Source organism: Artemia franciscana, chromosome 13 (genome assembly GCF_032884065.1).
Source record: "Artemia franciscana chromosome 13, ASM3288406v1, whole genome shotgun sequence".
Taxonomy (NCBI): Eukaryota; Metazoa; Arthropoda; class Branchiopoda; order Anostraca; family Artemiidae; genus Artemia; species Artemia franciscana.
In genome coordinates, this window is record NC_088875.1 from 7,502,071 (window position 1) to 7,515,837 (window position 13,767).

Here is a 13,767-nt window from a genome sequence, read left to right on the forward strand (position 1 = left end):
AGTTTATTGCTTAAACTATTTAATCGTGATTTCAAAAACAAGCCTGAAACCCCTAAAAATAGCAACAAGACGAAATAAAACTACAGCATTAGAATAAGCGGGTTACCAGAACAACTTAGCGAGATTTTTAATACTAATTTGAGTGCTATTGATTTGAGTACTTTTGAAAATGGTACTTTTGGTGCCATGTCTCAAGTATTGGGGCTTGGGAGCTACGAGAGCATAGTTGCGAGCTCTTGTATAAAAGCTACTGCTTATATCTACATGCTTTGTATAGGTTCCATTATCTGCATGTACCACATGGCTCAAAAATGACATTTTGGGTGTCATGTGTCAATCGTAAAAGCTGAGCTAGTGAACTGCCAGATTATCATAAGGAGATGTGTAATGGCTCATTTAAAAGCTATTGCTTGTATTTACAATGAAACAATTAAAGCATCGTGTAACAATGAAAATGGCACTTTTGATGCCATTTCTCGAGTGAAAAGGATTGGAAGTATAAAAAGGGGACTATTGTAATATTTACGGCCCAAAATCTTTCACTGGAGGGTCACAATCGCACCTCTCATATACTCCACCTTCCAGCCTCCTTATTAAGTTTCATAAATCTTCTGTTCTACACCAGCCAAATGCAACATTAGCAGGGCTAGCAGGCTGCCATACCATCGTAAAGAGATGTTTAACTTCTGATTTAAAAAATGTTACTCATACCTACGGGCTTTTTATAAATTTTACCATCTGTAGGTGCATTACAGCAACAAAAATGGAACTGCTAGGGCTATTTATACCTTTTTGTTACTTTTGTACGAGTCAGACAATTTTTCTTTATAAGACGGGGGGGGGGAGTCATACAGGTACTCTCCACCTCTTCTTGCTCACTGGATACTGCCCTGTGAGAAGTTAAACATTCTTTTCAGCATTGTTGTAGAGAAATCACAATAATAATGAGATAAATAATCAAGAGAGATAAAACTCTACAAAAAGAAAACTTCAAACGAGACGACGGCCAGTAGAATTAAAAGACTAAAACAACGCGGATATTTCGCCTGTATCCAAACAAGGCGTCTTCAGCACAAGATAGAAAATTAAAAGAAAACTAATCTAAAAACAAATAAAAACCACCACCAATTATAATAAATACAATTGTTGCTACTTATCCACGTAGGGAAAAGCAGCTATTTGAGTTATTTCAATGAGAATCAAAGAGCAACTGAGGAAAAATTTATGAAAATTAATTTTCATAATTTATGAAAAAATAATGAGATAGATTTTGGGGAATTATATTAATTACACCTCGTCTTTTAGTTTTCCAAAATCTCTGTAAATATCCTATAGAAATGATATTATATATGAAATATCGTATGTTTCATAAAAAATTGAACTTTTATTTGCAACTTCCACAAAAGCCCAATTTGTAACCCTTCAAACATGATACCAATCCGATCGTTAAAATTCCAAGCAGCCCTTAGGAAAGAAAACTAATCTGCAAACAAGTCCCCCAGGGAGGTGGAATTCAGAAATATTTTTCCAGACCAAAGTTTAGGCTCTCAATTTGTTCCTAAAGTAATCTTTAATCTAGATCTAATCACTTTGGCGAATCATTTATTTATTTATTTATTTACTAAACTTGAGACCAACTAGGGCCACTTACAAAAAGAAAAGAAAAAAAATAGAACAAAAACAGATAAATCAATACCACACAAAAAACAATCAGCAACAAAAAAAAAAAAGAAAAAAAAGTTCCTTCAAATAACAATAGTACATTTAAACATGTCAAAATTGTTTGTTGTGTTTAAATCACACTTGACCAAGTCAGCCAAAGTGGCAGACAGAGGCAAAAAAGCGGCTCAGAAAGCACCAAAATGAGTAGGTTATCCAAAGCAAGTATCCTTGTCTGGATAGAAAGAGAAGATTTTCACTACGCAGCCCAAGAAAAGATGGGAGGCTACCACCAGCAAACATTCCAGATGCACTAAAATTCAAAGGAAGATTAGGAAGCCACCGTAAAGAATTGTTATAAACAACCCGAAGAGAATTCTCACACTTAACAGACAGAGAGTGTACAAAAGTTAGACCGTACAACGGAGTGTAGTAAGCTCTGAAAAGAAAGTATCTTACAGAAGGGTCGCAATTCCCGAACTTACAAATGAGTAAGTTAGCCCTGCAGCAAAACGAACGTGGAAGTGCCTTAACATGAAGCTCATCACTCAGAGTTGGAGCCACCGTGAATCCAAGATATTTGTCGGATCCAACAAAAATAACGACACTCCAGAAAGCCAGGCCAGAGGGATATATTTCAAAGGAGTTCTCCGGGGAATAAACACCATACACTTAGTCGTGTTGAACACGATATCATTGGCTGACCCAAAGTCATCACATATTGAAAGTAAATGGTTGAGTGCAGCCACTGTAGGAGCTAAAATAACCAGGTCGTCAGCATAACTCAGGATATTGAAGCAAACACCACCAATGAAACAGCCAACCACAGTGCCCCACCTTGCCGCACACCGTTCAAAACAGGGAAAGACTCACTGAAATAACCACTCCATTTGATTTTGAAACGCTGCACTTCAAACTAGTATTGAAGAGTTTCAATGATAAGACGGTCAACTCCTTTAGTGCCTATTTTGTCGAGGAGCTTCTCAAGGTTCACTTGGTCGAAAGCCGCCTTTTCATCAATGAATCATGCAAACACAGGACTAGAAAAAAGCCAAAAGTACTGCACTACAGATTTAAGGATAAACACGCAGAACTCCGTCGAAGATTCTTCTTTGAACCCAAATTGATATGCGATGAACCAATCTGGGGTGATATCAAAGAGTATAGACATTTTTCAAAAAGTTTTGAGATGGCAGCAGCTAGAGCAATCGGTCTATATTTGCTTAACGATGCCAAATCAGTGGTATTCGACTTCAGAATAGGAACCAGGCAAACCTGAGTAAGGGAATCTGGGATATAGCTGCGGTTAAGGAAACCATTGAAGAGCAGTGTCAACAAACAAATCAGGGATGGGCCACTATGCTTAATGTAATTTGCCGTGACTCCATCAATTCCACCAGACTTGCTGCCCGAAAGCCCAAGCAACGACCCCGCCACAGACTCTGCCGTTATCAGCTGCTTAACAGGATCAGTCCAAGGTTTGGAGAAGGACCTTGCCCTTGCTGCTTTGGGATCCGAAGCCACTGACGAGAAAACAGCACTGTAATGATCCCTCCATAGCTCAGCAATGTCTTTGGGACCAGTCTATGAACCGACTCTGTTCGACATTTTTTGGGGACAAGCACTCTTAGAACTAGCAACTTTTTTCCAAAAATTACGGAGATTAAGTGAACCCAAACTACTGGCTAGAGCCGAAGTCCTCAAACTCTCCATATTCTTTTTGTGCCACCGAAGGGCACTCCGGAACCTACTGTGAAGAATTCTCCTCTCAGAATCGAGCCCACCTCCAAAAGGTCTGCCATTAGCAACCCACAAAAGCAAGGCATTTGTCGCAGCTACATAATGAGGACGAACGTGAGTATTCCAGCCAGGAATAACATTCAGCCCCACCCTTTTCCAGTTAGTACTACCCGGACGAAGAGGTAGAGTATGACATGCGCTAACAATAAGAATCGAAATCAGTGTATAATAAAGAGCCCCTAACCCATTAGTATGAGAAGGATTAGTACAATAAGGGAGAGTACAATGGTAGCTAGTTGTTATATCCAAAGCAAGGATACACCTTTCAACCTCCACACCATAGGCCACAAGCTGAGACGCACTAGCACGCTCCCAGTCCACAGCAGCCGGACCAGAAGGTGGCGGATCTGCACACAACGAATCCACAGCACGAATAGCACACGATAATTCAAACAAAAGAGGGAAATGGTCTGAACCAAATATATCATATCTTACAGAAATAGGCACAACAGGCATAAAGGACTTGGACACACCACGTGATCAATCAATGACGTATGGCCTGACGGGCTCAAATATGTAAAGTCGATGTAAAGTCGATGAAGTGGCTCTAGAGCCACTTCATCACAACAAAACCAAATCATTTTTAGCTATTGCTGCCTTCAGCTCACGGCTGAAAATAGTTTCTGCACTGTAATTAGCATTAGAATCACCCAGGAAACAAACATAAGTATATTCTTCAGATAAAAACGATACTAGCTTGCCTAAGTACAGGGAGAATTCATGCAAATTCTCGCTTGAGTAAACTGGCATAAAAACATTAACAAAAAGGAATTCCCAATCATCACAACGGAGGCAGACTGGCTGCAGCCTCTCATCTGAGGGGAATGGAAAAGATATGATGTGGGAGTAAGCTTTTCCACAAAGAATGGCTAACACAGGCCTCCCTCTCAGAAGGCCTCCCTCTCAGAAGGCCATTACCTGCATTCGTAGCATTCACTGCAAAATAAACCAAATATCCACTTAAACTCTCTAAAAAAGCATTGTCAAAATCAATTAACATGGTTTCCTGTAGAAAAATTAAGTCAGACTCTTCACAGAGAGCTTTCACTGGACCTGCATTATGCTTCACCGAGTGACAGGTATGTGACGCTACACGTAGTTTCTCACCCATCTATGTAAGTTTGACCTTTGGAAGGCGTGGGCTCACTAGTGGGCACTTTGAGGCTCAGGTCCATAATAAGTCCTAACAAGGATACCGGCAGGCCAGAACTCAGGTGAAACCAGTTTCGCACGTAGCGCAGCCGACACAACGAGCTTGAACGAAGCACTGTTGGGACTGGCCGTCACATTTTTTTAGCAAGATACTGGACACTTCAGCTTCTTTGAAACAAAATTAACAACTGTGTACTCAGTAGTTTCGGGAGCAAATCTACTAACAAAGAGCTTTGATACCTTAGTTTGCAGGACTGACTTCATATTAGGGATCACAGATCTGATATTAGCTCCCAAAGTGTATTTGGGACCTTGAAGACCATGTGAAAGAGAACCACAACCTCCAGCTGCCTTAGCCGTTTTAACCTTACGTGTGTTAGCTGGTTTCGCTATAGCACTGGCATAGGTTCCGGCTTCAATTTGACTCTTGGTACCAGTCAGTGGCCTAGAAAAAAGAGTCACGGTGCCACTACTCGCTCTATTAATAGGAACAGGCGCATACTCATCAGCACTATCCGTCAAAACAGCCTCTTTGGGTTGCACCAGGCTGGGAGCCTCAGAAAACTACGATAACTTAGTTGCGGGTGTCATCTGTTGCTTAGCATCAAATTGCATAAAGTTTAGATTTGATCTCATCAAGTTCAGGTTTTAAGCTTGACATTTCCGATGACGCAATATTCTGAACAAACAATTTAAGCTGCTCTAACTCGTATTTCAAAGATTTAGAGTCAGAATATAAACTAATGTTTATTCTTTTCTATAAGCAGCAACTATGGGTTAGAGTTCGTTTTACATTTAAGAATATTTTATCAAAGGTAATTAAAAACAGGAAAAAGCGTTTGGTGGTTTCTTAGCTGGTATAATAAGAGACAATCCCAAGAGAATAAGGCAGCTAAATGAGTTAAATATGGCACAATACAACTGAAAAGCATTTTTTCTAAAGATACTCGTATTCTCTTAACATCTAGTTACTATATGCCTTGGTTTGTTCTTTACTTAGTTCTAGCTATCCATACAATCACTTTACTAATCAAACATTCATAATATCTATTCATAAAGAAATATATTGATCCTTTATGTAACAACTTTTTAAAAGATGCTTATTGAATTAAATCAAAATAAAATAAAATTAAATTAAAATAGACATAAAATACACCTTAAAGAAAATGCTGATAATACTTAATATAAGCATCCTTCAAATATGCACGCTGTCTCTTAAACTGTGAAAACTAATTTTAATCTTCAAATGCCAAATGGTTTTAATAAAATTCGTTACTCCAGTATTATACGAAAATGCAGTTTTAAAAAGTGTTGAAAAATTATTTTCGTTAATTAGAGAAGGTTTCAAAATACAGTCTATTCCTTTAAAATGAGCCATTAAACAGCTCTTTATTATGTTCCGGTGTTTTGCCAACTGCGGAAAAAAAACGGAAGAAAAATAAAGATGCAGTCGATCCACAATATCGTGGTTGCAGCAACTTTTCTTGTTTTTCAACCCAATGAATTGTTGTTTAAGTCATGGACTGTAAGTTTTCTATATAGATAGATAGATAGGTTATTTTAGCCCACCATCAGAACAACAACATGGCATGGGGGTCTGAAAAAGCAGTTGTGACAGTGTACTATGTGTTTGATCTGACTCTTTTTTTTAGGCGTTATGTCCTATTGTTTTTCTTAGTAAGGGACGTGATTGTCTATTAATAAGTGGCTAGCTAGATGCAAGATGATATCAATAGCACTTGTTATTCCTGTGTTATACGAAAATTGAGTTCTTTGAATATAATGATTTTATTAAGAAAATATTTTTGTTAATACTACAGTTTCTTTTAAATTGAGCTATTAAATCGGTTTGTAGCTTATTCGTGTGCCCCGCTAGCTGAGGAGGGAAAAATAGAAAAAAAAATTCTGTCGATGCAGAATATCGCGGTTCTACCCATTTTCTTTTTTATTGAAGCCAATGGATTTTTCTTGATGTTCAAACCACGGGACTTTAAGTTTCATATATAGAGATTTCAGACAAGACGGTTCAAACAGTGTATATTGTTTTTTGATTTGAAACTTTTCTTAGGAGTTGTGGGCATATATATGCGTTAGTATGGGTCGGGATTATCCCTTACTAGGTTGTTAGCTACCGTTGCAACCCTGATAATCTTAAAAAAAGCATGTCTGAAAGACAGACTGTTCAAGCTACGACCAATGATCGACCTACTAAACTTCCACTTCAAGCTGTTAGTGAAGCTTGGAACTTACCTGGGTATTGACGACTCCATCATTCTCTTCAAAGGACGGTTCACGCTCAAAGCAGTATAATCCAATGAAAGCAATAAACAGAGTCTTTAAGCTTCGGTGCTTAGCCTGAATGAGTGGTTATGTTTACAATTTTGACGTTTCTCAAAGAAAAGTACAAGCTTTGATGGATGATTTAGCATTCGGACTTGGCGGTAGAATTGTTCAGCAACTGACACCAGGCATCAGTGGAACAGAACATATCATTATTTTTGATAACCTTTTTTTCCTGTCTCTCTGCTTAAGCAACTTGGGGAAGACGGTATTTTAGCATCTTGTACTCTTCACTCAAATAAGAAGAGGCTCCCTGTTATTGCTTCCGACAAAACTTTACATATAGGGAGCGATTGGTGTCTATAAATGGATGGATTCCAAGACTGTTCTGTTTGCTTGCAATTACCATGGTATAGAGGTAGCCTCTGAAAGGAGAAAGAATTATGATGGGCCTAACTCCATTATCCCTGCTCCTCAAGCAGCAAAAGATTATAAAGGGTCTGGAACTGTCAGACCAGAAAAGGGCAGCATATGAAAGAGATAGAAAGTCGTTGAAATAGTGGCACTGGCTTTTCTGTTATTTCGTTGAGTTGACGCTCTTCAATGCCAATGTTTGCGAACTCCTCTGTTTCCCAAAGAAAAAATGACACTACTCGGGTTTCTGCAAAGGGTTGTGAGAGGACACGTGTCTGTACAGCAGTCGAAAACGAAAAATGAAAGTAGTTTCCAGCAGATCGTTGCAGTTAATAAAATGAGAAGAGGAAGTTGTAGTGGATTGGTTCCAGATATGTACATCTTAGTGGCCTATGCGACCCACTGGCCTTGTTTCATTTAACGCCCGAGATCTCAAATGTTTTGTCTAAAGCAAGTTGAGTCAAGACCGTTCTTGATTTACTCCAAATGTGGTGTGGTGTCGTACGTCAACGAATTGAAGAACTTTTTTGGTAACTGTAATCAGAGTCCTCAATGACGAAGTTATGATTAAACTTTTTGATCGACATTTTCTATTCTGAATGAACAATTTTTTCTTTTAGAAAAAAGTTACTTGCTCTGCGGAACCTCTCGGTTTCTTTAGTTTAATTTAGTTAATCATTTAATAAAATCGATTTGGCCAGCAAGACTGCGGTGTTCCGTTTTGAAGATATATTTTTGTACTAAAATTATGACTTTTTTTCTAATATATTCAAAATAAAAGTGTCTTTCTCTTCAGGAACCATATATTTTTTGCCAAATTTGATCGAAAAATAAGGACTTGGTCGTGAAAAGGCGATTATGAAGGCGAATAACAGAAACATGACGAGCCCCCCTAACACATATTAGAGCTTATACCCTAATGAAAATAGAAAATCTTCACTCACTACATGACTGAAGATGTCATTGAAATGTAATTAATCACTATAAAACATTATACGCAGATCCAATATTTCGCGAGAATTCTGTTGTTACCCTGTCTTAAAAAACAAAACAGCAGTTTTGCAACTCTGTCACAAAAGAAAGTTTTTGAAGAAGTACAAGAAATAGGAGAAAATACACTTTTTATGTGAATTCTTTGAATTATTTCGGAGATTAATAATATGCCATTAAATGATTTTGTTTTTGGTAAACGTAAGGTGCATTTCGGTGACACTCGTGAGCCTAGCCTCTTCGTACCTGAACGCCAGTCTATAATAGGCCAAAAAAAAAATTTGGCCAGGGATAGGCTACTATTCAATCTCCTATTTGGGGGAATTACATATGCTTTATTTCCAACGTAAAAATCTAGTTTAGTTACTTTTCTCTATCTTGGAAAGGGGTTAGGTTAGGAAAATGAAACTTTCAGCAGCCTTGTGAATCTAGGCCCAGAAGCATACTCTGGGAAGTTAATTGTCAAGCTTCTCTGTTAGCTTTCTTTTGTTGTCTAAGTCTTAGAAATTTGCCTATTTTACAGGATTTAGACCTAGCATATTAGAATTTTGACAAAAGAACATTTTAGAGTTTACACTAGCCTATTGCAATTTTCAGTAAAATTCTAGTTAATTGACTTCTTGCTATCTTGGAAAGGGTTTAGGTTAGGAAAATGAAACTTTCAGGAATGGGTCTACAGGCTAAAGTATGTCCCAGGAAGGTATTTTAAAGTACCGACCTCCACTCCTTCTCCCTCTAGAGGGCCCTGAAATATGCCTACATGACAGGTCTACACCTATTGAAATTTTGACAAAACAACATTTTACCTTAATTTTTAGTTACTAGTTGCTGTATCTCTGCCTTTAGTTCTGAAAATGCAATTCGTGTTATTTGAGTAGAATTTTGAGCCATATCAATGTTTTTTTTTTCAAAATTTAGGAAATGTATTTGCATATCTTTAAAACCTTATAAAATGGAATTGAGCAAAGTTATAAAGCTGAAAACAATTTTGTTGTACTTCAATTAAGCAGAAGATCTAATTTGCAAGGTATCACTTTTATAACACACATATTTTTAAAAATCATCAAAGGTCAGGGCACTCTAGAGGGAGAAGGAGTAGAGGAAGTTGCTTCAAAATACCTTCCTGGGACATTCTTTAGCCTGTAAACCCATTCCTTAAAATTTCATTTTCCTAACCTAAACCCTTTCCAAAATAGCAAGCAATCAATTAACTAAGAGTTCAAAATTGGCTTAGATTTGAATTTGCAATAGAATCAATTACTGTATTTGTAAAGAGCATAAAAAAGGCATTGAGTGGTATGTTTACTTTAATAGCAAGTCACTAATATGAACTGTCATAAGTTTACTGAACTTTAAACCATACCAGTCTTTTTTTTTTAATGTTGAAAATTTATTTTCTGATTTTTGAAACCTCATAGGCCCAAATTCAGATTGAGCAATGCTGTGAAGTTAAAAACACTTTTGTTGTACTTCATTTAAGCAGAAGATTTATTTTACTAGGTTTCACTATTACAACTCAAAGATTTTTAAAGGTCACTGTCCTCTAGAGGGAGAAGAAATGGAGGTAGGTGCTTCAAAATACCATCCCAAGACATACTTTAGTCTGTGGAGTTTCATTTTCCTAGCCTAACCCCTTTCCAAGATATTAAATAGCAGCAAAACTAGAATCTTACCATTTCCAAATATAATTGTTGCAGTAATATATGACTGTCCATATTATTGACTTACCAATAAAATGAACATGCCACTCAGTGCCCTTTTTTATGCTCTTTACAAATATAATAATTGCTTCTATTGCAAATTCAAATTTAAATACTTTTGGGCTTTTAAAAACTAACAAAATATGGGGTATAAAAAAGGCTTCAAAGGTTCTCAAACTTTAAAACATTTGTCTCAAACTTACTGTTCCATTATAAATCTGTTTTTTTAATGTTATATAGTCCACAAGCACTGATTCAAAAGAGTGATTAAATTTGGATTGGCAATTGACAGGATAATTATATCCTGTAATATCATTTTTTATAAAAAGCATAAAAAATGGCATTGAGTGGTGGCAGAAAAATTGAGTAATAACAAAATATGGGGTATAAAAAAGGCTTCAAACATTGCTTTTAAACTTTGAACATACTACTTGATGCCCTTTTTTATGTTGTTTACAAATATAATAATTGCTTTTATTGCAAATTCAAGTTTAAGCACTTTTTGAGCTCTTAAAAATGGCCAAAACAGGCTTAAGACATAAGTCTTAAACTTTCAAACATTTGTCTCAAACTTACTGTTTCATTATAAATCTATTTTTTAATGTTATATAGTCCACAAACACTGATTCAAAAGAGTGCTTAAATTTGGATCTGCAATAGACAGGATAATTATATTCATAAAGAGCATAAAAAATGGCATTGAGTAGTATGTTCACTTTATTGGTAAGTCAATAATATGGAAAGTTGTATATTCACAATTGTTGCTACCATCACAATGATATTCCAGCTGCATCTCCTAATAGGTGGCAGATATAGCCCTATACAAAGTTGATTATTTTGGTTTGAAATCAGCTAAGACATACAGCAGCTCAATAGGTAATAGCCTAACTGCTTCAGCAGCTATTTCTCTTTAATACTCTATTTCTTTTTAATATCTTGGTGTACATCTAGGCTTTGTCCAGTACATAATGGAACATGGTATAAAACTATTCTTACTTCATAATAATCAAAACAATCCTAGCTAATATATTTTGCAAGGCAAGAACCCTTATCTTTACTTCTTTCCTTGTATTTCCAGTTTTTCTTTCACATTTTCAATATTTATGTCTATTCTCTAAGACTTGAAAATATCTCAAGACTTGAAATCTAAGACTTGCTAGCTATAGAAAGAGATGATTTAAGGGTTAATAGAGAAATGGTATTTGAGAGCTTGGTATTAGAGGTTAGCAAGAAATCCAAGGTGTTTTATTTGGTTGTTGTTTATAGACCTCCGTCGAGCAATATTAATGAATTTTTTATGTTACTAGAAGAACAGTTGGACATGATTAGGAGTAGAAACTTACCTATATTTGTGTGTGGTGATTTCAATATTGACCTAATGAATCTGTTTATTAATACAGAAGTTAGCCAGTTTTTAAATATTATGCTGAGTCATGGGTTGAAGCCTACAATTACAGTCCCAACTAGGGTTACTATGAATTCAGCATCGTTGATTGATAATATTTTTGCTAATGTCAGTTACTATAATGCAAGTGTGATAATAAATGAAGTATCTGACCATTTTGGGATATTTTTGAGTGTTCAAAATTTTTTTAGTAAAGGTACTAGGCTTAACTCAAATTCACAAAATAGATATAAAAAAGTGATTATTGATAATAATGTGCTCATTCTTTATAAAGTAAAGTTAGAGAAATGTAATTTTGAATTTTTAAATAGTAATGAACTAGATATTAATGCTAAGTTTCAAAACTGGTATTCAATTATAAATAGTTTATTGATTGATTGTAGTATTTGTAAAAATGCAACTCGTCGTAGAGAAACTCCAATGAAACCCTGGATCACCCAAGCTCTTTTAAAGGCTATTATTAGAAGAAGATATTTGTTCAAAATGTGTGCGGCTAGTAATAGTGTAAGTGATAAAATAGAATACAAGATTTATAGTAACCAGTTAAATGCACTACTTCGTAAAGCCAAAGCTGATTACTATCGTAATAAATTTAAATCTTGTGAAGGTAACCCTAGAAAAACATGGCAAATTATAAAATCCGTCGTAAGTCCTAATAATGATGGTATATTTCCTGACGGTATACATAATGATAGTACAACTGCTGATAGAATGTGCCGTCATTTTGCTAATGTGGGAAAGGATTTGGTCCAAAGTATAGTTATTTCTGAGCATGAAGGTAGTTTTAAGAAATATTTATCGAATGCAAGTGATGTTTCGGCGTATTTGAAGCCAATCAACGCTTCTGAGCTTTCTGAAACATTGAAAAATTTAAAAATTGGAGCTTCAGGCTCTGATTTTGTAACAGTTAAAACTTTAAAGTATATTTACCGTGTTATTTCCGGTCATTTAGTGTATTTATTTAATGAATGTTTAAGGACTGGGGTGTTTCCAAGTTGTTTTAAAATTGCAAAAGTTATTCCTGTCTATAAAGGTGGAGATAAAAATGTACTAGGAAATTATAGGCCCATTTCTTTGTTACCAGTAGTATCTAGATTGTTTGAGAAATTGATAGTTAAAAGAATGGTTGAATTTTTGGAGAGTAAATCATTTTTTAATCCAAATCAATTTGGTTTTCGGAAGGGTTTATCTACTGAGCATGCTGTTTTATTTTTGACAACTTTTGTGAATGATGCGTTGGATAATGGTATGAAAGTCGCTTCTGTTTTTCTTGATATTGTAAAAGCTTTTGACTGCGTTGACCATTTTATACTCATTGCCAAATTAGAAAATTACGGTTTTAGAGGACCATTTCTTGAATTACTGTCCTCGTTTTTAAAAGAAAGAACTCAATATGTACAACTAGGAGATAATGTTTCTTCAGTCAGTAGTGTTAAATTTGGAGTACCTCAAGGATCTGTTCTTGGTCCCCTGTTATTTTTAATTTTTATAAATGATTTATGTAGAGCTTTTAATATGATTTCGTATGATCTTGACATTGGATGTGACGGGGAAAAAGTAATTGTCCCCAGCTTTGCGGATGATACTCATATAACTGTGGCTGCATGAACAGGAATTCAGCTGTTGAGTCGTATTAGTTCTTGTCTGGAGTTTGTACACAATTGGATGAAGCTTAATAAGTTAAATTTGAATTATAGTAAATCTTGCTTTTTATTGTATGGTAGGAGCTCAAATTATTACCCTTGGATAGACAGACTTAATATTGCTGATATGGGTATTCTAAGAATGAATTGTACAAAATATCTAGGAGTTTTAATTGATGAATGTCTCAGCTTTAGAGAACATATAGATTATATTAGTCTTAAACTCGCTAGGAATGTTGGCATTTTAAGAAAGTTGCAGTATATTTTCCCAAGAGATATTTTAAGAACAATGTATTATTCCTTAATTCATCCTTATCTGCCATATTGTTGCAATGTTTGGGGTAGTACATTTCCTTCTCATCTCGATCGTGTTCGAGTTTTGCAGAATAAAGCGCTTCGAGTGTTATGTGGTGTATGTTTTAAAGACTCGGTACAAAAGAGGTATATAGATTGCAAAATCTTGCCTTTAGCAGGACTTATTATTTTTTATCGAAGCCTGTTTATATATAAATATTTTCAAAATTGTTTACCAATATGTTTTAAAAGTATGTTTGAATTAGGAAGTGATATTCATACACATTCTACGAGACAGTCCGATATAATTCGTCGTCCGCTTACTATTACTCGTAGATCTCAATTCTCTATTCGGCATCTAGGACCCCATGCATGGAATTGTTTACCTACGACTTTGAGAAACTTGGATAGCTTTCTTGAATTTCGGCGG

The 13,767-nt window shown here is 35.7% G+C and overlaps 1 protein-coding gene across 4 annotated transcripts in view; it reads left to right on the forward strand.

Moving 5' to 3' along the window:
• LOC136034470 (SNF-related serine/threonine-protein kinase-like) overlaps window positions 1–13,767 on the forward strand; it is a 94,779-nt gene that overhangs the window by 31,230 nt on the left and 49,782 nt on the right. Inside the window, exon 1 of one of the 4 annotated variants that reach the window (XM_065715665.1) lies at window positions 8,410–8,496. The exons of 2 other annotated variants lie outside the window; for them this stretch is intronic. The gene's annotated coding sequence lies outside the window, so the exon portion shown is untranslated. Of the gene's footprint in view, window positions 1–8,409; window positions 8,497–10,810; window positions 10,872–13,767 lie in introns of those variants that run through there. One more of the 4 variants, XM_065715666.1, reaches the window with a different exon arrangement.